The sequence below is a fragment of the Macrobrachium rosenbergii genome, chromosome 49, assembly GCF_040412425.1.
Source record: "Macrobrachium rosenbergii isolate ZJJX-2024 chromosome 49, ASM4041242v1, whole genome shotgun sequence".
NCBI classification, from domain to species: Eukaryota; Metazoa; Arthropoda; class Malacostraca; order Decapoda; family Palaemonidae; genus Macrobrachium; species Macrobrachium rosenbergii.
Genome location: NC_089789.1, coordinates 15,131,615 through 15,156,614, shown reverse-complemented (window position 1 = coordinate 15,156,614; position 25,000 = coordinate 15,131,615). Strand labels below are relative to the sequence as shown.

At 37.0% G+C, this 25,000-nt stretch overlaps 1 long non-coding RNA gene across 1 annotated transcript; it reads right to left on the bottom strand.

Moving 5' to 3' along the window:
* Positions 1–15,069: 15,069 nt before the first annotated feature.
* Positions 15,070–22,494, bottom strand: LOC136832397 (uncharacterized). The gene is made up of 3 exons (XR_010851172.1): positions 22,330–22,494; positions 17,590–17,680; positions 15,070–15,231 (listed from the first exon to the last, which is right to left on the bottom strand). It is a non-coding gene; the product is annotated as an uncharacterized lncRNA (long non-coding RNA).
* Positions 22,495–25,000: the final 2,506 nt, after the last annotated feature.

Genomic DNA, 25,000 nt, shown 5'->3' with positions numbered 1-25,000 from the left:
TGTTAATGAAGGGAAGAAATCCATCAGAAAATAAATTTTTCCGAGGTGGTCAAGATTAATTTGGGTAGCTATGACGTGTTCAATTGCTTTAATAAGAAGAAATCATGGCAATGCACATTGGGTACCTGGTGACTAACATATAAGTAAACCAAATTTTACAAATAGCCTCTTTGCCCTTTGGTGATGGAAGTTAGGTAGATATGTCTAATCAGTCATTAACATCCTCTTGAGCAGCATTTTTTCTGAAGGGGTTGAGAGGAAGGGCCTGGGGATAGCTTTATAACCGCTTTTTAAGTTTATGGTGGTTTAATATCTTCCGTTTCTTTAACCACATTTTTCTTCTTCTCTTTTTTTTCCTACCTCTGATACCAGCAGCTACATACAACATTTACTCTGTGAAAGTTAATAATCCTTGTCGTGCAAAATCGGATGCTACTTTTTTCCCTGAACTACAGGGCCCTGGAGTTCCCTTATCGTTCACTTCCTCCCTCACTCTCACACTTGAAGTCAGATGAAGCTGGCTTTATGCCAAAACGGGCTCTCTCTCACTCAGCCTTTCGAGTTTCAAGAGCTAAAAACCATCACTTCCTTCTGAACTTCATTCTTCTCATCTCCTTTCCTCCCTCTGTTTACATCGTCAGGTCATAGGTCACATGAGGGGCGTTAGGCTAACTGCTCAGGAATGGAATGGAATGGAATATAGAATTTAGGACAAAGGCCAAGCACTGGGACCTATGATGTCGTTCAGAGCCGAAACGGAAACTGACAGCAAAAGGTTTGAAAGGTGTAACAGGAGAAAAACCTCGCAGTTGCACTCTGAATCAGTTGTTAGGAGAGGGTGGAAAGTAAGATGGAAGAAAGAGAATATGAAAGGAGGTACAGTAAAAGGAACGAAAGGAGTTACAGCTAGGGGCCGAAGGAACGTGCAAAGAACCTTAAGTAATGGCACTAGCCCGGGGGCGGGCCTAACTGCTCAGGCATCCAACAACCTATATGTTCCAGCCAATAAGAGGCAGTTAACCTACACCTCCCCATGAAACTACGCTTGTATACGTTTTTAATAAACATTTCATAACCTTTGTATATCTCAATTCATATATTTCTATATATACGGAAACTGGGAAGTAACCTCATTTGATTCATGGAATTTTAAAGATCTCTTATCCGTAGCTAATTACCTACTGATGTAGTTTTTCCTTTCATTGCCGACATTTAATTACAGTTATTTGCATTGCAAACGCTTTATTGGAAAACTAATAATAAAACTACTTGGTAATGTTTGCAATTAGTTTCCATGAAGCAAAACATTCTCTTTTGAAATAAAATCATTTATAGATGTACTGTAAAAGCTTATTCCTTCGCAGTGGCAGATTGCGAAATAATGTTCGTAAACTCGATTACAAAAACAATAACTCTTCTTCGTTCATATGAAGAAGGTTTCCTCCGTATATACGATTATATAAATATATGGATCATTTTATAAATACAGTTTGGTTGTGTGGGAGTTAACATGCTTCCAAATTTGTATCTAGGTAGACTTAAAGATTATTTTCGTGAAATTTTCTCAAGAATGATGCGACAAATTCATTTTTTTCTATGTCTATATCTACTGAATTATATAAAAAACATAAGTAAGAAATGCGCCGAAGTTTCTTCGGCGCAATCAAGTTTTCTGCACAGTGCATAATGCTGTGTGAAACTCTCAGCCATGGCCCATGAAGCTCTCAGCCGAGGCCCATGAAACTTTCAACCATGGACCGCTGGTGGCCTGTGTTGTTGGCACCTGTAGCGGTGGCAGACGCACAATCATTGCTAACTTTAACCTTAAATAAAATAAAAACTTCTGAGGCAAGAGGGCTGCAATTTGGTATGCTAGATCGACTTGAGGGTGGATGATCAACATACCAATTTGTAGCCCTCTAGCCTCAGTAGTTTTTAAGGTCTGAGGGCGGACAGAAAAAGTGCGGACGGACAGACAAATAGCCCTATCAATAGTTTTCTTCTACAGAAAGCTGAAAGTCACAAAAGAATTTCCTCTTGAGGGTTTATGACTTTCTTAAGAATAGTGGAGACGATTTTTCGATGGTATTCTCTTCCCTGAGCAAATTGCTCCCCTCATATTTTCTCTAACTTCCCATTTTTTTTTTTTTTTGCCAGTGCAAATTATGCAGCTTTAAATGGAGTATACATAGCTTTATAAAAGACAAACATGAAAAAGAAAATAAATTTGAGTCCTGGCAATATCATAGCTTATATTCGTTTCAAATTAGGTTATTATGACATGTGGGCTTAGTATTACGATGACCTAGCCAGTCCTGCATGCAGGTTAGAATTGCATTTATTCCATCCTTTATCGATAGCATAATCTGATGTGTTCAATTATTTTCTAAGTAGTATTGTACTGTAGATCAGCACATAATACAACTTTCTCTCAAAAGATTAGCATGAAAGTTGCGTATCGTAGCAGTAGTTGAGAGAGAGAGAGAGAGAGAGAGAGAGAGAGAGAGAGAGAGAGAGAGAGAGAGAGAGAGAGAGAGAGAGAGAGAGAGCAAAGCTTTCACACTGAACGATTTTTATATATTCTTCAGAGCAGCTTTAAGATTGGTCATTCATATTCAGAGTGGTTCTTATGACCTATTCCTGTCTTTTCCCCGGGTCTCATCCGGGTTCGTAGCATGCTCTCTAGAAATTAGGTTTTCCAAGGGTTAGCTTCATTTACTAATATGGAAAGAATGATTCTAAAAGTAACCACTTTTTTTAATCGGTACCTTATTAGAGAGGTCACTGGGATACTCTGCCTCGTGTCCCTACCTAGCATAGGCACGATGACAAAAACAGAAAGGAAGTCGGAAGATTGTAAGAATTAGTGAAAACAAATGCGAAGAGAGATTTCTAAAGCTTGTAAACAGGGGAAAGAAACGAAGCCCAGTCACTGAAATCTGGGAGTTATTATTATTATTATTATTATTATTATTATTATTATTATTATTATTATTATTCAGAATGCATACGTATTTCTGTAAGTGGCAATTAAGTTATAAATTTATCCTGCGAGTGTTTCAGAAACGATAGCCCATTTTTAAAAAGAAAAAAAAAAACCACAAATCGAAAGAAGAAAAGATAAGAAAATTAAAAATGAATATGCAAACAAGTAATCTAATAAAATATGGAAATGAAAGCGCTGCAGGAAAATATAGTTAAAAACATATTTTGAGTTAGCAGAATTTAATGAAAAAATTAGAGTTCTTATCAATATTAGCTCCATGTTTTGAAGACGTTCATGGGAGACAGACCTACTATCTCAGTCATATTTCGAAGATGTTTATGGGAGACAGACCTACTATTCCAGTCATATTTTGAAGATGTTTATGGGAGACAGTCCTACTATTACAATTATATTTTTAAGAAGTTTATGGGAGACAGACCCACTATTTCAGTCATATTTTGAAGAGGTTTATGGGAGACAGGCCTACTATTTCAGTTATATTTTGAAGAAGTTTATGGGAGACAGACCTGCTATTTCAGTCATATCCTGAAGAGGTTTATGGGAGACTGACCTAATATTTCAGTCATATTCTGAAGAGGTTTATGGGAGACTGACCTATTATTTCAGTCATATTCTGAAGAGGCTTATGGGAGACTGACCTACTATTTCAGTCGTATTCTGAAGAGGCTTTTGGGAGACACACTTACTATTTCCTCCTACATGTCATTAAATCAATATATATATATATATATATATATATATATATATATATATATATATATATATATATATATATATATATATATATATATATATATATATATATATATATATATATATATATATATATATATATATATATATATATATATATATATATATATATATATATATATATATATATATATATATAGAGAGAGAGAGAGAGAGAGAGAGAGAGAGAGAGAGAGAGAGAGAGAGAGAGAGAGAGAGAGAGCAAATCGAAAACATACTAGCGTAAGAGGGTGTTAGCTATGTATTTATTTTTCAAAAAGTAAGTAAGATGTTTTAAAATAAGTATATCTTATTTTCCATGCTAAACGCTATTTGTTCCACAAAGTGCTAGAATCAATTTCAAGACGACTCGAGCCCCAAAATGCGTCTCCTCGAAATTTTTTCCTTTCTATTCCGTCTCTTCCCTTTTTGGGGTTTCTATCTTACATTTCCTAGGAGTATACGTAATATTTCCATTCGAAAATACCGCACTCGCCAAAAGCGAGACATTCTTCCCCAGGCGTTTCTTTTTCACATTTTCTCTTCCTCGTCTTTGTTCGAGTGTGAATATGAGACAGAATATACGAGTGATACTCTGATTAAAAAAAAAAAAATTCTATATATTTAATTAATTTTTCGCATTTAGCTGAACAAATTTCTTCCGAAACTTGCGTCAGTTATACATACATACATGTATACGTATATGTATGTATGTATAATTTTCCCAATTTTGGAAGGAATTTGTTCAGCGAGGCGAAAAACTAATATTATATATATATATATATATATATATATATATATATATATATATATATACATATATACATATATATATATATATATATATATATATATATATATATATATATATATATATATATATATATATATATATATATATATATATATATTATAATTAGCAAGAGCTCGCTAGCAAATTGCTTCCCCCTTTTTTTTTGTTCTTTTCATTTACTATCGGCCGATCGATATTTCGCACGGCCAGAATACAAGGGATCAATACCGACTGTAGGCCACTCCCTTTAAGTAGGTAATTCCTTTTCGAGGCAAAAGTGAATCTGTCTGGTTGTCCTTTTCAGCCAAAAAAACCCCTGCGGGCATCAGCTGAACATGACTCAACCCCCCTATGTGTTGGACGTGACTCCTGCCCCATAGGAGGAGATAAAAGCGGAAACCAGACCGAGGTTCGCTCTCACATGTGCGCTGGATGGGATGGAGTAGGGACGACACCCCAGATCACTGCCATGAGATGCCCTTAGCTACTAACCACGTGGCCTTTCAAAGTATACTTTTCCTCTGTGCACTCCGGCCCAAAACACGTGTTCCCTTGGATGCTGGCCGGACCGATGACCCACTCCATTTGCTTGGAGTTTCGAGAAGCCCCCATGGCCCTGCCCTTTACTGAAGCCCTTACATCTCACCACGTGGAGGAAAACTCGCCCTCGGAAATCGCAAGTCATCCACGGACCGCCTTCTGCGCTGGAACCAAATCTGCCTTACGGTAAAGTGCTCTGGAATACATCCATTCAGTCACGCTTTTCCTCGTAACATTTACTTAATTTGAGTGCCAGTAATCACCGAATCTCTTGTCAAATGTCCGTGCTCCTCGAGTGTCGGCAGTGCTAAGCTATTATTAATTCATCGAAGCCCCTTGGCACCCTCAGTGCAGCTTCGAATTCATTATTCTTTTGTCTATTTTCATTACTGGCGTATAATGTGCATATCTCTCATTTCAGAGGGACCCTACATCGTGGAATCCTCCTGGACTGTGTCTGGAATCCCCCCAGTTTCATCCATCCCGTAGGAATTCCCTTCAGGATCAATAATCTACTTGCATTCCTCTTTCCCGTACTAATGTCATTTATGTAAATACACTCCTGCAAGTTTGCCCACGTGTTTATGTAATGTTTTCCTCAGTAGTAAGAGCCTTACGCTCATATGAAATTCCCCTTTTTCCTCTTGTTTTATGTTTCCCTGGCCCCACGAAGTCGGAATCACGAGGCTAAATTATCTGAAATTGTTGCTACCTGTCTCACAGAGAATATTTCAAACTAAATTTCCAGGAAAAACATAAAAATATATACATACATATGTATATATATGTATATATACTGTATATACTTTACTTCTGACCAGTCATTTGTTTTTCATAAGGACAGCGAAAGAGTACTTACATTACAAAAAGACTAGGATGTAGTCTTTATCATCAAACTTTTGTTACAGTGTACATTTGGAAAGGGTGTTCCTTTGAATAATGTTCCCTAACCTTTTATCTGGTGGGAGATGGAATAGATCGAGGTAAAAGTTAAGCGACAACCTTCTGAGCAAATACGGCGACGTCTCTTTTTCGGGAGACGAGTTCAGTTCCAAGAACCCATTGGGAAACCGTTCCAGTTTTTCTCCAACCGGGACATTCATCTGGAACAATGAACGCTGATTACTATTCTTCGCGGATGGAAGGAGAGACCCATTTACTATTTCAATGGATATGGAAGTTTTGGAAACTCGGAATACGGCTGCTGGTCAAGTAAACACTCTTCCCATAAAAGCTTTCTCTCTTATCAGCGTTCTGGTCCGGTCTTGAAAAAGGGAGAGAATTTCCACTTTGAATCTCGATAAGATTTCCACTTATTTTCCTTTGCTCATAATTATTGCCTCCACTTACGATTCTATTATCTTCTTAAAAAATGCGCCTAAGTTTCTCCGGCCCATCAAGGCCACCGAAGATAGATCTATCTTTCGGTGGTCTCGGTATAATGCTGTATGGGCCGCGGCCCGGTGGTGTTCTGGCCTATATCGTTGCCAGATGCACGATTATGGCTAACTTTAACCTTAAATGAAATAAAAAATTCCGGGCCTAGAGGGCTGCAATTTGGTATGTTTGATAATTGGAGAGTGGATGATAAACATACCAATTTGCAGCCCTCTAGCCTCAGTAGTTTTTAAGATCTGAGGGCGTACAGAAAAGTGCGGACAGAAAAAAGTGCGGAGAGAATAAAGTGTGGACGGGCCTACAAAGCCGGCACAATAGTTTTCTTTTCAGAAAATACGTTTCCTTTCAACCTGCTCGTTGCACTGGATGTATTTCCTTGCCCCGAGATGCAAAACAAGAAAGATCACCATAAAATAAATGTCTTAAAAAGAGGGAGATCAGTATCCAACGGGATTTTGTCTGAAGTGTCAGTCTTTTATTTCGAAAGCGCACGCTTGACATAATTTTGGTGTCCGTTTTTCTTTGTGTTGGAGACACCGGGATTAATATGGTTTCCCAAGTAAGGGAAGGTTATGGTAAGAAAATTGTACTGATGGACTTTTCTTCTTGAGTGATAATTGACTCGTCTCTTCAAAAAGAGGCAGAATAAAAGATTCAGAAAGCACAGAGAACGAACGAAAAATCCACATTTCACAGAAGAATGGTTTGAAGGATTAGTCTTGAAGAGCTGACCTCGAAAGCAGATAACTCCAAATGCAGTCATAACGGCTGACTACCCCGACTGACCTCGAGAGCCAGGCGCCTTCCTGACAGTTTCTGGGACTGCGAATCAAGACGTGTATCACTTTGGATGAATAATATTTCCCTGTGATAAAGTGTCAAGAGAAACATTCACCACATTTACATGATCACAGTCCTGGTTATCAGTGAAATAAGTTTCTCTCCGTTAACACGTGCTCTGATATTTGTTATCTTGGCGTATCTTCAGTTTTACAGGATTTAAATACCAACTGACAAAGGTGACACAGATTGGTTATATATACTATATATATGTATGTATGTATATATATATATATATATATATATATATATATATATATATATATATATATATATATATATATATATATATATATATATATATATATATATATATATATATATATATCCTGCAGAATGTGTTAGGTTCCAGATTCTCAATAAGCTAGCCCAAATCCTTCTCCAAAGTGGCTGCATCTCTCGAGAGCCAACTAATTAGCATATGCCTCAGTCGCTGTTTAGTATTAATTGACTGAACGATAGATTTTAAGTTATCTCGCGTCACAACTAACGGTCACCCTAACGCTGTAGGTCGAAATGAAATTAGATTTAATGAGCATAAAAAAGACCCTTTTTCTGACTGTAAATCCTGAAATCTTGCTAAAAATATGTTTAATATCCATAAGCTTTACGAGGACTACTGATTTTAGGTGTATCTTCAACAACATGTCAACATTTACGCTCAAGTCAAAGAGTCTTATTTTATCCTTATCTTGAAAGAAATGACTGTTGTTCATAGTCACCATTAGATTAATGCTAGCAGACAAAAAAAAAAAAAGTTCATATCAGAATAATGAAAGATTTTTTTATTTCATCTTTCTCAATATGACACGCGTCTCGTAAAGCCTCTTTTCCTTCTATTAAAGTGAGTAAGGTACCGACATTCGAACTGGAAGGAATATGAAAGGCATAAAAGAACGTACAGCATGGTTAGATCTTCCGGGAGAAGGATTTCAGCAGCAATGGCTGCCTTTGGACGGAAAATATGCAAGAGGCAAGCACCGCGGGAATTGGCTTCGGCCAATTTCTTCGCAGTAAAAAAATTCAGTTAAAAATTTTGACCCAAACACACAAACAGACACAGCAGTGAAGTTAAATAAAAGCGTGTAAAAAGACCTTGACTGGGCGATTTATCCCACTTAGCCTTCGCGAACTTCTAGGAAAACACGATGAAGTTCTTTCAGTTCCATTCCGACTTCGGGAAAATAGGGCAAAAGACTTTAGTGTCTCTCAAGATTTTATCTTGCACTGTAGCTTCAGGGGTCTTTAGTGCCTGGAACTATTTACGAAATCTTTTTCATGCTTTGTTGCTATACGTTTGCATTTAAGCACAGGCATAAAAGGTCTGGTTACAGCACTGTTCTGGTATTCCTATCAGCTGTAGAAGCACAGTATTGCTGTAGAACAAGAGGGAAAGGTATAAACCTTAAAAGGAAATAGATAAGGAAATGGATACCCTAATCCAGACTATAAGGATTGTATCTGGGGACATCAGGATAGAGTTTGGAATAGAAAAATGCGCCTTGGTCAACATACATAAAGGCAAAGTGACAAGGACTGAAGGGATAAATCTACCAGAAGGAAATAGCATCAAACACATAGATGAGACAGGATGCAAATACCTGGGAATAATAGAAGGAGAGGATATAAAACACCAAGAGATGAAGGACAGGATCAAGAAAGAATATATGCATAGACATAAGGTGATACTCAAGTCAAAACTCAACACCGGAACATGACGAAAGCCATTAACACATGGGCAGTACCAGTAATCAGATACAGCACAGGAGTAGTGGATTGGACGAAGGCTGAACTCCGCAGCATAGTCCAGGAAACTAGGAACTACATGACAATACATAAAGCACTACACCCAAGAGCAAATACAGACAGACTATACATAACACGAAAGGAAGGAGGGAGAGGTCTACTAAGCAGAGAGGACTGCATCAACATCCAGAGCAGAGCACTGGGGCAATATCTGAGAACCAGCGAAGATAAGTGGCTAAGGAGTGCATCGGAAGAAGGAATAATAAAGGTAGACGAAGACCCAGAAATATACAGAGACAGGAGAATGAAAAACAGGGCAGAGGAATGGCACAGCATACCAATGCACGGACAGTACATGAGACAGACTAAAGAAATGGCCAGCAATGAAACATGGCAATGGCTACAGAGGGGAGAACTCAAGAAGGAAACAGAAGGAATGCTAACAGCGGCACAAGATCAGGCCCTGAGAACCAGATATGTTCAAAGAACAATAGATGGAGATAACATCTCACCCATATGCAGGAAGTGCAATATGAAAGACGAGACCATAAACTGCATAGCTAGGGAATGTCAGACGCTTGCACAGAACCAGTACAAAAAGATGCATGATTCAGTAGCAAAAACCCTCCACTGGAGCTGTGCAAGAAACACCAGCTAGCTGGCAGTAATAAGTGGTACGAACATCAACCTGAGGGAGTGATAGAAAACGTTCAAGCAAAGATCCTCTGGGACTATGGTATCATAAGAGATAGGGTACGTGCCAATAAACCGGACTTGACGAAGAAGAAAGTTATCACTCATTGATGTGGCAATACCATGGGACACCAGAGTAGATGAAAAATAAAGAGAAAAAATTTCTAAGTATCAAGACCAGAAAACAGAAAGAAGAAGGATATGGGATATGCCACTGGAAACTGTACCCATAATCATAAGAGCACTAGACACGATCCCAGGATCCCTGGCAAGGAACCTGGAAAAACTAGAGGCCGAAGTAGCTCCAGGACTCATGCAGAAGAGCGTGCTACTGGAAACAGCGCACATAGTGATGGACCCCTAAGGAGGCAAGGATGTAACCCGGAACCCCACACTATAAAAACCACCCAGCCGAATAGGATGACTGTGACAGACAAAAAATAAATAATAATAATAATAATAATAATAATAATAATAATAATAATAATAATAATAATAATAATAATAATAAAATGAGAAAAAAGAAGATGAAAAAGAAGAAAAGCGAAGCTGTTCTTAGAAAATATAAACATCATCGAAAAGCCGGGTAACGGGACACCATCCGGAAAATCTCTCCCGCACGGGCAAACAAGTTAGCACGTTTCGCCTCACGTCCAAACATTGCAGGTAATGGGGATCGAGTTCTCACCTGGAAAACTCTTCCCTGCGTTTAATGACGCGCCCTTTGGGTCCATTATCTGCCTTCTCGCTGGAATAAGATATTCTTTACCAACAAGGAGATCTCCAAATTTCGATATCAATTTATTTTATTTTTTTATTTTTTTTTGCAAAATTTTTGTTACTAAATCTTAGGTTTCGTTATGATAATTAGTAATCAATGATGGCCATTCATCCAAAGAATAGCTCCGTTTTTCGCTTTTTTAACTAATTATTTTTACTGGACAGAGATCCGTTGACAGATGGTCGTTATATTGGGATTATTCTGGAGGGCCGATATCAGCACGTGTTCTTAAGTAACAATTCTAGATAAGAGCATTTAACGTATAACGAAACGAAATCGCATATGATCAAAAGATGTTCGGGAAATAGGATGCTCAGTTACGTTACAACAGATCGCAGAAAGGACTGAAACTGTTAGAAGTAGCTTCGATATAATCTCTGGTTTAGGGTATAGTTTCACAACTGTTTGGAACAACATAAACAGCGAGCATGACAGACTACTAAACAGGATTGTGAATGAGTATTTTCAAGTAAGTAAGTAAATAAAACATAAGAAAACTCATTGGTAAATTAGAAATATTTTTTTACTATGGAATTTTATGTTTTGCGTCTAAGTGTATTTTTTACATTGATAAGTAAATCATTTACCCGTCTAGACTTGTGTGAATGCCCGCATGCACCAAATAATCCATTCTAGTTCTTTTAGAGCTAACGGTAACTAGCCACAGCCGATATCATTGACGCTGATCTTGACTGGCGGAGCACATACTGCTTATCAACTACCGGCCAGTCAGGTGAATGATAAAATATTCAAATAATATTAGCTGCTGATATTATCCGTTGGATCCAAACTTACAAAATATAACATATATGTGTACAATGCAGATCTGAAGCATTTCACTCATAAATTCAGTACTTTCTGCTAATGTCTCTGTTTTTAGTTTTCTGTAAAAGAAAACTGTTGAGATGGCTAGTTGTTTGTCCGTCCGCACTTTTTCTGCCCGCCCTCAGATCTTAACAACTACTGAGGTTAGAGGGCTGCAAATTGGTATGTTGATCATCCATCCTCCAATTATCAAACATAGCAAATTGCAGCTCTGTAGCCTGAGTAGTTTTGATCTTATTTATGGTTAAAGTTAGCGTCTGGCACAGCTATAGGTGCCAACAACACAGGCCACCACCGGGCAATGGCTGAAAGTTTCATGGGCCGCAGCTGAGAGTTTCATGGGCTGTGGCTGAGAGTTTCACACAGCATTATACGCTGTACAGAAAACTCGATTGCGCCGAAGAAACATCGGCTCATTTTTTACTTGTGCATCTAGTGGAAAGGAATGAAAGGTAAAATCTCAGCAGGTAAAATTTTGGAAATACGACCCCTCCCTGTTCTGACTATCCGTCATGTCAAATTAATGAAATCCATTCCAAAAAGGAGACATTAAAGTCGCACTTCAACATGTTTAGATGTATATTTTCTCCCCCACTCTCTTCCTATCTTGCCTATCCCTCTCTCTTCCTCTCTTGCAGACACATATACACAAAAAATAACCTTGATTCCATTGTCGGGCTAGGGCTAGTAAGGTACTATTTATTGACCTCTTTTGAAGTCCAAGTGCGAATTTGTTACTTATTAATGGAATGTTAGGGTGGAATATGGGGTTAAGCAGAGGGGGTGGATGCGAAGAGAGAGAGAGAGAGAGAGAGAGAGAGAGAGAGAGAGAGAGAGAGAGAGAGAGAGAGAGAGAGAGAGAGAGAGAGAGGATGCTCAGACTTGCACTGACATCTCATCAGTAATATTTCAGGGGATAAAATGAAAACTGAAAGGGGTCACTGACTATTAAGTGGGCGTGTTAGAAATTAATGAACAGAACGTAATCAGTGTATAACAACATACTAATTGAAATAAGTATACGGTAGAATTATAACAGGCATCTAAATACTATGCTGTAAGTCACAGTCTTACTATGAACATCACTAACTAATGTGATCCAAGTTTGCTAAAGGAAATGATGCCAATACCATCACAAGCTCTGAAATGACCTGGTTTTGTTTCCCAATGATTTGGTTATTTATCAGTGGTTTTCATTTCCTGCCACTGCAACCTGTTTGTCAAAAGCAAACCTGAATTGCACTAAGACACAAAAAATCAGCCATTTTAACGAATATATTTCCGTCAATGAAATGTTTGCCTGTTTTGGTGCTAATGACAGTTCATTGCTATTTGGCAAATAGCAGCAGTAAACTTTTCCAATGAGTTTTGCCGGTGATTAGGAAAAATCAGCATAACTTCCACGAGATCCCTCGTTTCTTAGTTTTCATTTGAGGGTGAAAAAAGACAGAGTGACAATCAGGATTCTACAGGGTCCATATTTGTTAGGCGTGTTCGCATGGATGTCAAATTGTACAGATGTTATGGATGAAAATAGAACGGACGCCCATACAGTACAAATAAACCTTTTTAAATGGGCGCATGTCGAAAATAATCTACTACCAGCTCTAAGAAAAACTGTATTGTCTCAAAATTCCACTATGTAAGCAAGTTGAGAAGCTTCCCTGGGCGTAATCTGATGTAGGTCTTTCACTAAATATCTAGATGTTTCTAGACAGACATACGAATGCGTTCACTAGTCTCTCTCTCTCTCTCTCTCTCTCTCTCTCTCTCTCTCTCTCTCTCTCTCTCTCTCTCAAATTTGAACAAAATGAAAGGAATACAGCTAACAGCTAATCAGCTAAATCATTGACTGTAAGGAAAATTCTGGAGCAAAAGGATCGGATTTTGGTGATAACTGTAGAGACGAGTGAAAGACAAACATAAATCTTTATTGCACTGTAAATAAATTAAGATTATTGCCAAATGAAATCACTGCAGTCTTCTGATAATGAAGAGTAAGATTTGACGAAGCTCTAAGGAGGTAGAACTATGCTTTCCATCTCATATCATTGATATTTATATAATTTTCACGAAGCTGCACAATGAAAGGAATAGAAATGATATTAACAAAAAGAATAGAATAGAATATATGATTTGGGCCAAAGGCCAAGAGCTAGGATCTATGAGGTCATTCAGCGCTGAAACGGAAATTGACAGTAAAAAGGTTTGAAATGTTTAACAGGAGGAAAACCTCGCAGTTGCACAACGAATCAATTGTTAGGAGAGGTTGGAAAGGAAAATGAAACGGAGGTACAGTAAAACGATTGAAAAGGGTCGCAGCTATGGACCGAAGGGACGCTGCAAAGAACCTTAAGTAATGCCTATAGTGCACCGCATGAGGTGCACTGACGGCACTACCCCCTAAGGGAGATATTAACAAAGAGCTAGTCTTCATCTAAACGCTGAATTCTCTGATCTATGGCGAATTTTCAAACCTAATTAAACGTCTTTCAAAATACTAGGTTCCCAGCAACCGAAAAGCGAATGGCGTGAACACATAATATCCTGCCACTCCTATCTGCTTCACCATAAAAAAAATAACTTTGCAGTAAACGAGAATAGTCGTATTTACAGCTCCCTGATTGCCAATCCTCATTCAAGGAATTACCGAAGCCTCTTGGCCTTTACTGTCCTTGCATGTCTCGACTTTACGATTTCGTGAGAGATCTCGGCCAATAAAACTGAGGCATAAAACAGCGGGAGAATTACATTTGCAGGGCTGAACGAGAGAAAACCAAATAGATCTTCGCCTGCAATTTGAGCCATTTGCCTGAGTCTGCAGTATATCTTGGGAAGAATATGGGCGTCTAATATCTGTTGTAAGAGAGCCAAAGTGCTTTTATTCTTAGTTGGGGATCCTTGTGGGAATATCATCCGGCGGCAAAGCTTTGTGTTTTTATGGATTTGAGAAACATGTAGTTTTCATGAATGGTAGTCTGGTTTGCATATTCGTACGTGTGTGTAAGTATGGTCCTAGATACAATTATTTTTGAGAATATGTCAATAAATTTACACTTTTCAAGCATATGTAATCATTACCACACAAACGAAGCTGAAGTACATTACGTTTTATTTGTCTCTTAATTAGCAGAAGTATTACAAAAGTAATACATAATTGTTTTATGAATCTCTTACCAAAGCTGACACTCGTAATTGCATTAAGTGAATAGATTTCCGAGAGATCGGGATTTTTTGGGGGGGAGGTGGGGGGGAAGGGCGGTAAACTGAGAAGACCCTTTGCTCGCATATTAAATTTTGATGTCTCGATAGAAATGTAACTGAATCATTTAAGCTTTACAAGAGAGAAGGAAACTGAGGAAGAGGACGGTTGTTGTTGTAAAACTTAAAGTTTTCAGATTACTTCTATAAGTACATCAAGTTTAGTTACACAAGAAAAGGTTCTCATTTTTCCTCTTCTTTATTGAACGTTATTTCTTATAGTAGTCTTTAACATAATCGTTTTTATTTTTGCGTTGAGCATACGCTTCCATTGCAGAATTTCTATACATAATTTAAGTGAGGAGAACAGATAATTCGTATCAGCACCGCAAAATTATTTTGGATATCACTGATTATTACTATTTGATATTGTAAAAATTTTACAGCAACGACATATAAAACCTAACTAATACTATTTATTATTAATATTGTCATAGTAAAACTTACCTTATTCCTGTTGTGAAACTTTTCCTCGACCTTTTTTGATTTCCAAGAAAACATTAAAGGGCCTAGAGCCTCGAAAAGATGACTTCCTTCAGGGCGGTAATGAGTATCGATTAATCTCCATTACCTTCCTTCAACTTTCTGTGTTCGTCTCTGTGACTTTTGGGAAACCTGCAGACACATAAAAGCTAGGTAATTCACCAGGAAAAACAAGTAAGAACTGCGTATAATCAAGCCATCGAAAATAGATCTATTTTTCGGTGGTCTCGGTATAATGCTGTATGAGCCGCGACCCATGAAACTTTAACCACGACCTGGTGGTGGAATACCCTATATCGTTGCCAGAAGCAAGATTATGGCTAACTTTAACCTTAAATAAAATAAAGACTACTGAGGAGGGTGGATGATCAACATACCAGTTTGCAGCCTTCTAGCCTCAGTAGTTTTTAAGATCTGAGGGCGGACAGAAAAAGTGCGGACAGAAAAAAGTGCGGACAGAAAAAAGTGTGGACAGAATAAAGTGCGGACGGACAAACTAAAAAGCACCTTAAGACATGTAAGACAGTAAAAGGTCAAGTCAAAAGTAAAATGGATAACTGAAACCATTACGTCAAAACCAGTATCTCTCTCTCTCTCTCTCTCTCTCTCTCTCTCTCTCTCTCTCTCTCTCTCTCTCTCTCTCTCTCAACTGTAATACTTGTTATATCCTTAATACTTGTTATATCCTTCGATTGATTAAAAAAGATATTCTTTGCTAAATTACTTACATAAGTGGAATATCCACCTACACTGCATTTCGTATAAAGTAATAATTAATTCATCGTCCATATCGCATACAGGTAATCTTTGTTCCAAAAATGTAGAATTCAGGGTTTTGAAAATATGTCATTTGAATTATGTCATTACCGGAAGGCAAATACTGTCATGTGGTAATGCCAATATTTCGGATGCATTTTTCTCTCAGAATGAATAACATTGCAAAATTATCTATGGCAAAATCATCTGCGAGTTCTGCACTCCGAGGATTGATGAAAGATCGTTGGTTAGTGGTGAATAATGAATCAATGAAAGTGGGAGATACAAACCCATGCATTTGACTACGGATTTTTCAGTAATACGTTCCGGTGATTAAGCAGTAGAACCCTACCTGAACAGCCCCGATAAAACTGGATATAAACCAACCCAATTAACTCCAGAAACATCATCCATTTTAAGAATGTACATGGCAATAATTGGCACATGAAGTCAGCCATCTTAAAAAGAGATAAGGCATCATATAGTCTCAGTGAGGCGAGATATATTAATCTCTCATCTCAATGAGGCAATGTGATGCCTCATCCCTTTTCAAGATGGCTGAGCATAAGTACAGTTTCATCCACATGATGCTCCCTCTGAAAGCAACTTTGGTGTGAGTATCATTGCTTCTAAAAAAAAATAAAAAAAATATGGCTAGTCGCACGTCAAGGAGATTTGCACCTGGAAAGTGCTCACAACTTCCCTCGTTATGGAAGGTCAAATTTCTCTTTAAGCCAAAGCGGTTGGAGGAACCTTCGTAGTTAAATAGGACTTTCGTTCGTATCATCAACGGGGCAGACGAGTTACGTCCTCAGTAAAAGGAGTTTTTGCCACATTCCATTAAAACGCACAAGAGGTTAAGAGCCACCTCGCCAGAGCGAGTACGGAAATGCCTTCACGGCAATGGTGTCACGGTCTCTGAAACGCAAATTTAAGGGAGCACTTCAGGGCTCTGCTCTGAATAAAGAACAAACTATTTTTTACGGGGGGAAAAGCCAAAAGGCAGTGCAACCTGATGCCCTTATCCAGCCCCGTCCTGTATCAAAATATACAGTACGGGTACTAAATAATGGGAGGTTGTAAGCTACGACAACGGAAGCAGGTAAGAAACTCTTATTGAAGAGCACATTAAGAACACTATTGGCTTGTTTAGAATATATATATATATATATATATATATATATATATATATATATATATATATATATATATATATATATATATATATATATATATATATATATATATATATATTACCACAGGTGAAAAATAATAGACGTAATGCTCTTAAAAACATACATGAAAACACTGAATGTTTAACCTTATTGCTTTGTCCGGACTAGAAATAGGCCTAAATACAGTGTATAGAAAACCCACTATTATTTCTTCCTATGTGCATTTCTATTCCGGACAAAGAAATAAGGTTAATAAATCAGTGTTTTCATCTATGTTCTTAAAACCATTACGTGTATGTAGCCCTGAATATATTGATGAGGAAATAGATAAGATTAGGAATACAAGCAAGAAATTGAAATATACTGACAGTGTATTAAACAGTGTATTAGAAGCGGCAAAAAAGACTATGTATCAAAACCAAAATGAGCTTTACAACACAAAAAATTTGCTTGTACTGCCTTATAATAATAATAATATGAAAGATATCCCCCATCTTCTTAAGAATTTTGTTGTTATTGTCGCATTTAAGAACAATAAAACAATGAAACATGTACTTACCAAGAACTCCCCCGACAATACTAAAGTGTGTGTATTTAAAATTCCATGTAAGTCTTGTGACAACTTTTATATTGGCCAAACGGGTGAAGCACTGGAAAAGAGAATAGAACAGCATAAAAAATATGTGAGATATGCACAGGGCATAAAAAATATGTGAGATATGCACAGGGGAAAAAAGTTAAGTATACCATAGTTAAACCAGACCACTGAGCTGATTAACAGCTCTCTCCTAGGGCTGGCCCGAACGATTAGACTTATTTTACATGGCCAAGAACTAATTGGTTACCTAGCAACGGGACCTACAGCTTATTGAGGAATCCGAACCACATTATACCGAGAAATGAATTTCTATCACCAGAGTGCTAGCCGGGTACGGTATTGAACAGTCCATTGAGGAACTTCAATATGCACAGGGGAACAGTCGTATTTTTGTACATGTTAGTGAGAACAATCATGCTAGCTGCTGGGAAGGGGCAAAAAGGATTGTATAATCTAATAACACCCTAGAAAGGAATATCATTGAATCTAGCTTTATAAAACAAAGTTACAGCCATAATACGAATATCAGTCAAGGGATGTATAAACTTGATCCTTTAATATCAAAAGAAATTTGTAAATTGCTTAAATTTTAAGGTAGGCAGTAGAGATGTATGGAAATAAGATTATCATATTTGTAAACATAGTACGGGGACAGCAGTGGTAATGAGTTTTCCAAACTCCGCCTCCCTGACACCTGTCAGGTGTGGATCTGATGTCGCCTGTGGTCGGTATGTTTATCAGTATTGTCCCCTGAGAGTATGTTGTGATTTTTGGCCAAAGAGTTTTGAAGGCCACTCCTACCCTGACACCGGCCTGTGGGTGGATATGTAATCTCTAACGGTCGTGTATGTTCGTCAGTACTGTTCTTGTAGTATATATACTTGTGACTTCTAATACTCTGTATCAATCCTTCGTCAATGGCTTGGAAATAAGTCGAAACCGGTCAGGACCTACACCCCGTCTCTTATTTTTCACCTGTGGTAATGTGTGATAAATGAATCACGTACAAAAGTGATTATAATCATATATATATATATATTATATATTATATATATATATATATATATATATATATATATATATATATATATATATATATATATATATATATATATATATATATATATATATATATATATATATATATATATATATATATATATATATATATATATATATATAGTTAGATAGATAGATAGACATGTATATAAATTTTGCCCAAGTATGTATGCATATATATATATATATATATATATATATATATATATATATATATATATATATATATATATATATATATATATATATATATATATATATATATGAATAAATAAATAGATACACAAATGAAATACTTCTTCAAAGTTTGCAGGTGTGACTCCAGGTCTTACCAACTTTGTCTGATGGTGTCCTAACAACATACGCTGCTCATCTAATTCGTCAGATAATTACCAAGGCAAAAAGAAAAGGTGATTATCGCCCTCCTTGGTGGACACCTTCATCCGTAGGGTTTTAGGAAGTCCGCTAAGAAACGTAAGCAAGAAATTTCCCTTCCCTGTAAATTTTAGAATTTAAGCAACCTATTACTGAATACCATGCTTTTTCATTTATTATTCGATCTACAAAGAATGAAGTCATTGGGCTATCAGTGTGTGTGGCATTGCATTTAATAATTACGTTTTCCCTGAACACTATGCTCCGAACGCGCCAGGAAAATTGAATGCAGGAAAAAGAATATTTAATGTAAATGTTTGCAGCGCTTAAAAAATAAAACCGACTTATGAACAGAAACTTGCGGAACGTTCACTAACAGAAGGAAAAAAAGTTAAGTATACCTTAATTTTACCAGACCACTGAGCTGATTAACAGCTCTCCTAGGGCTGGCCCGAAGGATTAGACTTATTTTACGTGGCTAAGAACCAATTGGTTACTTAGCAACGGGACCTACAGCTTATTGTGGAATCCGAACCACATTATAGCGAGAAATGAATTTCTATCACCAGAAATAAACAGAAGGAAAGTTAGACAGATAATGAGAGGATAACAGCGGGAGAGAAGCCATAGACTCAACAGTTGTTCAAGAACTGATTAGGCCATCTAATTAACGTCCTCAAGGACAATACTTCCTCGTCATTGAAGCATCACGTTTGTCATTATCCAGAATGAGCACTAGGAAGCGATTTGTCCAGCGGGTGCATTCTCTTCAGAGGATTAGTCTGCAGAATCGTGTAGGCTTAAGGAAGCTTAACCTTATTGCAATAATAATAGTCTGAGCGACGTCTAATGAGAGGCTGCGATGTACAGGTACAGGTAGCTTTCAAGTTAGCCAATCAACTAAATGTCGATACTTCGACGAGAGAGATTGTATGTTTCTGCAAATTGTGGTACGGTTTTATGTATTCCTCTTGAATTTACGTAGTGAAAATGCGTACTATGTAGAAGAAGGGTATTATGTTTTGTTGTGTTTGTATTCAGTAAGTTTATATCGTTTATGTTTTAGATTAATATACACAACGCAATGCAGTGTTTTAAATGCAATTTGGAAAAGCATAATAGTGAAGTAACCTGGGTGTCGTAGTATAAGACCTCGGCTACGATTAGGTTGTTACGTTTCAAATCGTTTAGGTCATACGATAACACATACGATTTGAAATGCTCCAGTTATTCTGAAGGAGTCGGAATATAAAAGCCGGTCTCAGGTAACAACAACCTCTCCCTCTCGCCGACCAGAACAAGTTGGTTAGGCAAATACTACAAAACGTATAAATGCAAACCTTGCGCTCACATCACACTTTCTCCCCAACTGGGAGCACCGTTGTATTCAGGGAAAATTTCAAGTACGGGGAAAAATGTTTCATTCTGGACGGGAATTCAGAAAGGCCGAAAAAAAACGATGAATAGTATAAAGCATTAAATGTTAGTCTGCTACTTACGCTCATCATAATTATCCTGTTTTCTTATCAAGTTTCGAAAATCTTGTTACATTAGCACAGCCATTGTTCAAGATTTTTTCCTATACCAAGAAAGATATCAGTCATGACTGATCGGACGATCAGGTTTTGTTCCGCTCCCTCTTCACTTGGGTGGTATCTCTTCCTCCCCTTGACCAGGCGTTTCTCTGCACTGACACTTCATGAGAAACCGAAGCCATTGGCGATTCCTAAGGCAGATAGTTCCTAAATAACGCTTTACGAGCTGACAAAGAATGAGTCATTGCCGGCATAAAGACAGCTTAACTCAGATTACTTCCGCAGCGGTAACAGTTTTTATTCACACACACATACACACACACACACACACACACACACACACACACACACACAGAGAGAGAGAGAGAGAGAGAGAGAGAGAGAAGACTACGAAACCCTAAATAGCCATTGTGCTGTTTTCTTCTCTGGTGACAGGCGATGTTAGTGAACACTGCTAATTATATATACAACAATTTGATTTGATGACTCAGATATAGCCTACTTACCAATGCTCATGGATGCACTGTACATCAGTACCAACTTAACATAATACTTTTTCCCAGAGAGAGAGAGAGAGAGAGAGAGAGAGAGAGAGAGAGAGAGAGAGAGAGGAGGGATTAAGTCAACCGAACTTCTGATTGTGGCTGGGAAATATTGTATATAATACACGCACGTATACATATATTCAAGTGTGTTTCCATAATAAAAACAAATTGCTCACGCTTCAGGATGGCACAAGAGGGAAAGTAGCATAAAGTGAGGCGAGAAGAAACTACCAGTTCGATTAACGGTGAAAAATTATAACGCCCAATTAGACCCATGTTTAACTTCTCGCATCATTAACTAAATGATTAAGTGCTTAAAGGTGATAGCTCTATAGCAGATCTTATCTAATTAGTTTCTCGAGACCTCATTTGAGTAAACACGTTGACAAAATATTGATTGACAATAAACTACGTAGCGTAAACCACAGTCACTGACCGAACATGGTCTAGTTATATCTCATTCCTCATAATAGCAAAAGCCATCGTAGCTATATAAACATTGATTTACATATTGCTAGCGTATCTTTATAACCATCTTTCAAATCAGTAGTAGTAAAATGTTTTCAAATATCAACGGAAAATTTTAAATAAGTATTTTAATGTTTTTACGTTATTTTTGCATCACACAACTTAAAGACAGGTAGCAGCATGAAACCACAGCTCTTAGGTCTAGGCCTAATACAGTTAGGTGAAATATATATATATATATATATATATATATATATATATATATATATATATATATATATATATATATATATATATATATATATACCTTTGAGGAGCTGGGTGTCATACTATGCTTCTGGTGAGATTCCATAACGACGAATCTTTTTCACACGTTTGTCCATTAAGTGCAAAATAGATTACAAAATCCATGTCGATTTTGTAAGCTATTTTCTCAAATATTTAGGTTCAACATTCAGTACTTGTAGGTCTATCATATTATTACGCGACTGTACAATAAAATAAATGGATATCGAACTCTGCTGACAGCACACCAACACCTCAAGTTCAATCACTCAGGTTGCACAGTTGCCGCTTAGGTGGCGAGCATCATAGCCGCCTTCTTCTGCATAGGATGAATATTACCAGTACAAAGCATCTGCCCTAAACATAAAAGAGGCGTAAAGCATTACCTGTCTTCCCCATTACACGCGTATGCAAAAAGTGGAAGTTTTTCTAACCTTTTAATCACGAAGAATACTAGCGATGTGATAACGTGCGTCAACCTCATCAAGGTAAGTGGGAGGGTCGGTTACTATAGTACTACCATTTCCCTCGACCGTCATTCCCTGACGTCATGATAGTAGAGGTCAGCAGAGCCATCTTTTGGCGTAAGGACAAAACCTGCCAGGTCGAGATCACTTGTCTAACTATTCTATAATTTTTTTGGGCATAGGATTCTGCCAAGTACACCGTATCTGCTCATCGTCAGTGGATGTTGGTGTTTACCGTCATTTCATTTAAAAAAAAAAAAAAAAAAAAAAAAAAAGGGGCACCCGTTGAAAAACTTCTCTTATGGAAGCGCTGTCTCTATTAGACGCCTCTCTCTCTCTCTCTCTCTCTCTCTCTCTCTCTCTCTCTCTCTCTCTCTCTCTATATATATATATATATATATATATATATATATATATATATATATATATATATATATATATATATATATGTATATATATATATATATATATATATATATATATATATATATATATATATATATATATATATATATATATATATATATATATATATATATATATATATATATATATATACATACATGACTGAAACATTTTCTGTTAAAACAAAATTCCATCAAATATAAGGAGCCCATAAATAAATACGCCAAAATGTAGAAAGTAAATGCTATATTTCAGACGTAACGGCTGACCTAGGGACCTTTTGGTATAAATACTGCTTTTCTGTATCTCTCCTCATTCACTGCTTGCCTGAAGGGAGAGACGGTCTCTAAAATATAGCATTTACTTTCTACATTTGGCGTTTTTTGGGGGGGCTCCTTACTGTATACTTCATAATTATATATGTATATATATATATATATATATATATATATATATATATATATATATATATATATATATATATATGCTAATGTGTATGCCTGTGCGTGCTAACGATACCGAACCCTTACGCATCTATGAAACCTAAGCCTATCAAATAACAGATTTGTAAATGGGTCATCTAGCTTCAAAACCTGGATCTCTCTCTCTCTCTCTCTCTCTCTCTCTCTCTCTTTCTCTCTCAGTACAATTCCTTGTAAATATTTTAGTATTTTTAAAAACAAATTCTATGTATTTGGCGGCCTATGATGGTAACTATTTTCCGGAATAGAAAACTACAAAAGTAACTTCAGATTTTAAACTATGCTCTCTCTCTCTCTCTCTCTCTCTCTCTCTCTCTCTCTCTCTCTCTCTCTCTCTCTCTCTCTCTCTCTCTCTCTCTCTCTATATATATATATATATATATATATATATATATATATATATATATATATATATATATATATATATATATTTTTATGCATTGAAAACAAGCTTATACACAAATTTACACACACACACACACATATACATATATATATATATATATATATATATATATATATATATATATATATATATATATATATATATATATATATATATATATATATATATTCGTGAATGGGGATTGAGAGGAACTTTCAGGAAATGCACTAATGCTACAAAATATAAATTCCTTAGTTTCCAAAAATTAGATTGCTTGGGGACGATAACAAAATATTCAGTTAAAAGAAAGGAGATAATCCCCCTAACAAATTTACACGAGTTCAGTTTTGCGACAGATCGTCCTGTTAAGAGAGCAAGGCTAAAAGAGACTGAAATAACATAAGCGGGAAGAGATTTCTAAAGCTTAGAGGTAGTAGAACAGAACAAAATTTAAGATTTAGGCCAAAAGCCAAACGCTGGGACCTATAGGTCATTCAGCCCTGAAACGGAAATTGATGGTAAAAGATCTGAAAGGTGTAACAGGAGGAAAACCTCGCAGTTGGGCTATGAATCAATTGTTAGGCGAGGGTGGAAAGTACGATGGCAGAAAGAGAATATGAACGGACGTACAGAACGACGCTGCAAAACCCTTGAGTAATGCCTACAGTGCACCATGTGAGGTGCACTGACGGCACTGCCCCTCTACGGGGCTTAGAAGTAGTAGGAACGAAACGATGACTGAACTCACATGAGTCAGAAGAGGTGGCTTGCAAGGACACACAAAGGCAAAAATAATTCCAGAATCAAACTGTGCAATCAGCCGCAGAGGAAGAGCATTATTCAGTCAACAAACTCCGTCATTGTTTCGCCAGGCGTTTTATTAATTACCTGCCTGAAGGAGCCACCTACTCGGCTCTATTTGATTAACGCCTCTGGCGATCAGAGGAACAGAATTCAACGCAAGGAGGATATTGAATTAACCCGACTTTCTTTCATCGCTCTAGGGCGGTCTAGGTAGTTAATGTCCTTCGGCAAGGAAGAGGCCTCGTGCCTGCTTGAGTTGAGGTCTTAATTGCATGGCTGAGGAAAAGGTCTTGGGATCGATTTTCGTTGATTCCTTCAGAATTCAAAAGTTATTGCACCCATTTCGGAGAGAAAGAAAGCAAAAATTGGAAGGAGGAACAAGCAAGAATTCCTCGTGTATCTGCAACGGAAGTCAATGTCGTTACTGATATTTTGAAATTTATTATTACCATTTTATTATCAACTTACAATCCATACCAAGAATAATTAATAAAAATGATATTCTGTATACACTGAGCATGTGTAAAAAAAATAATCGAACAAAATAAATGTATGAAATTAA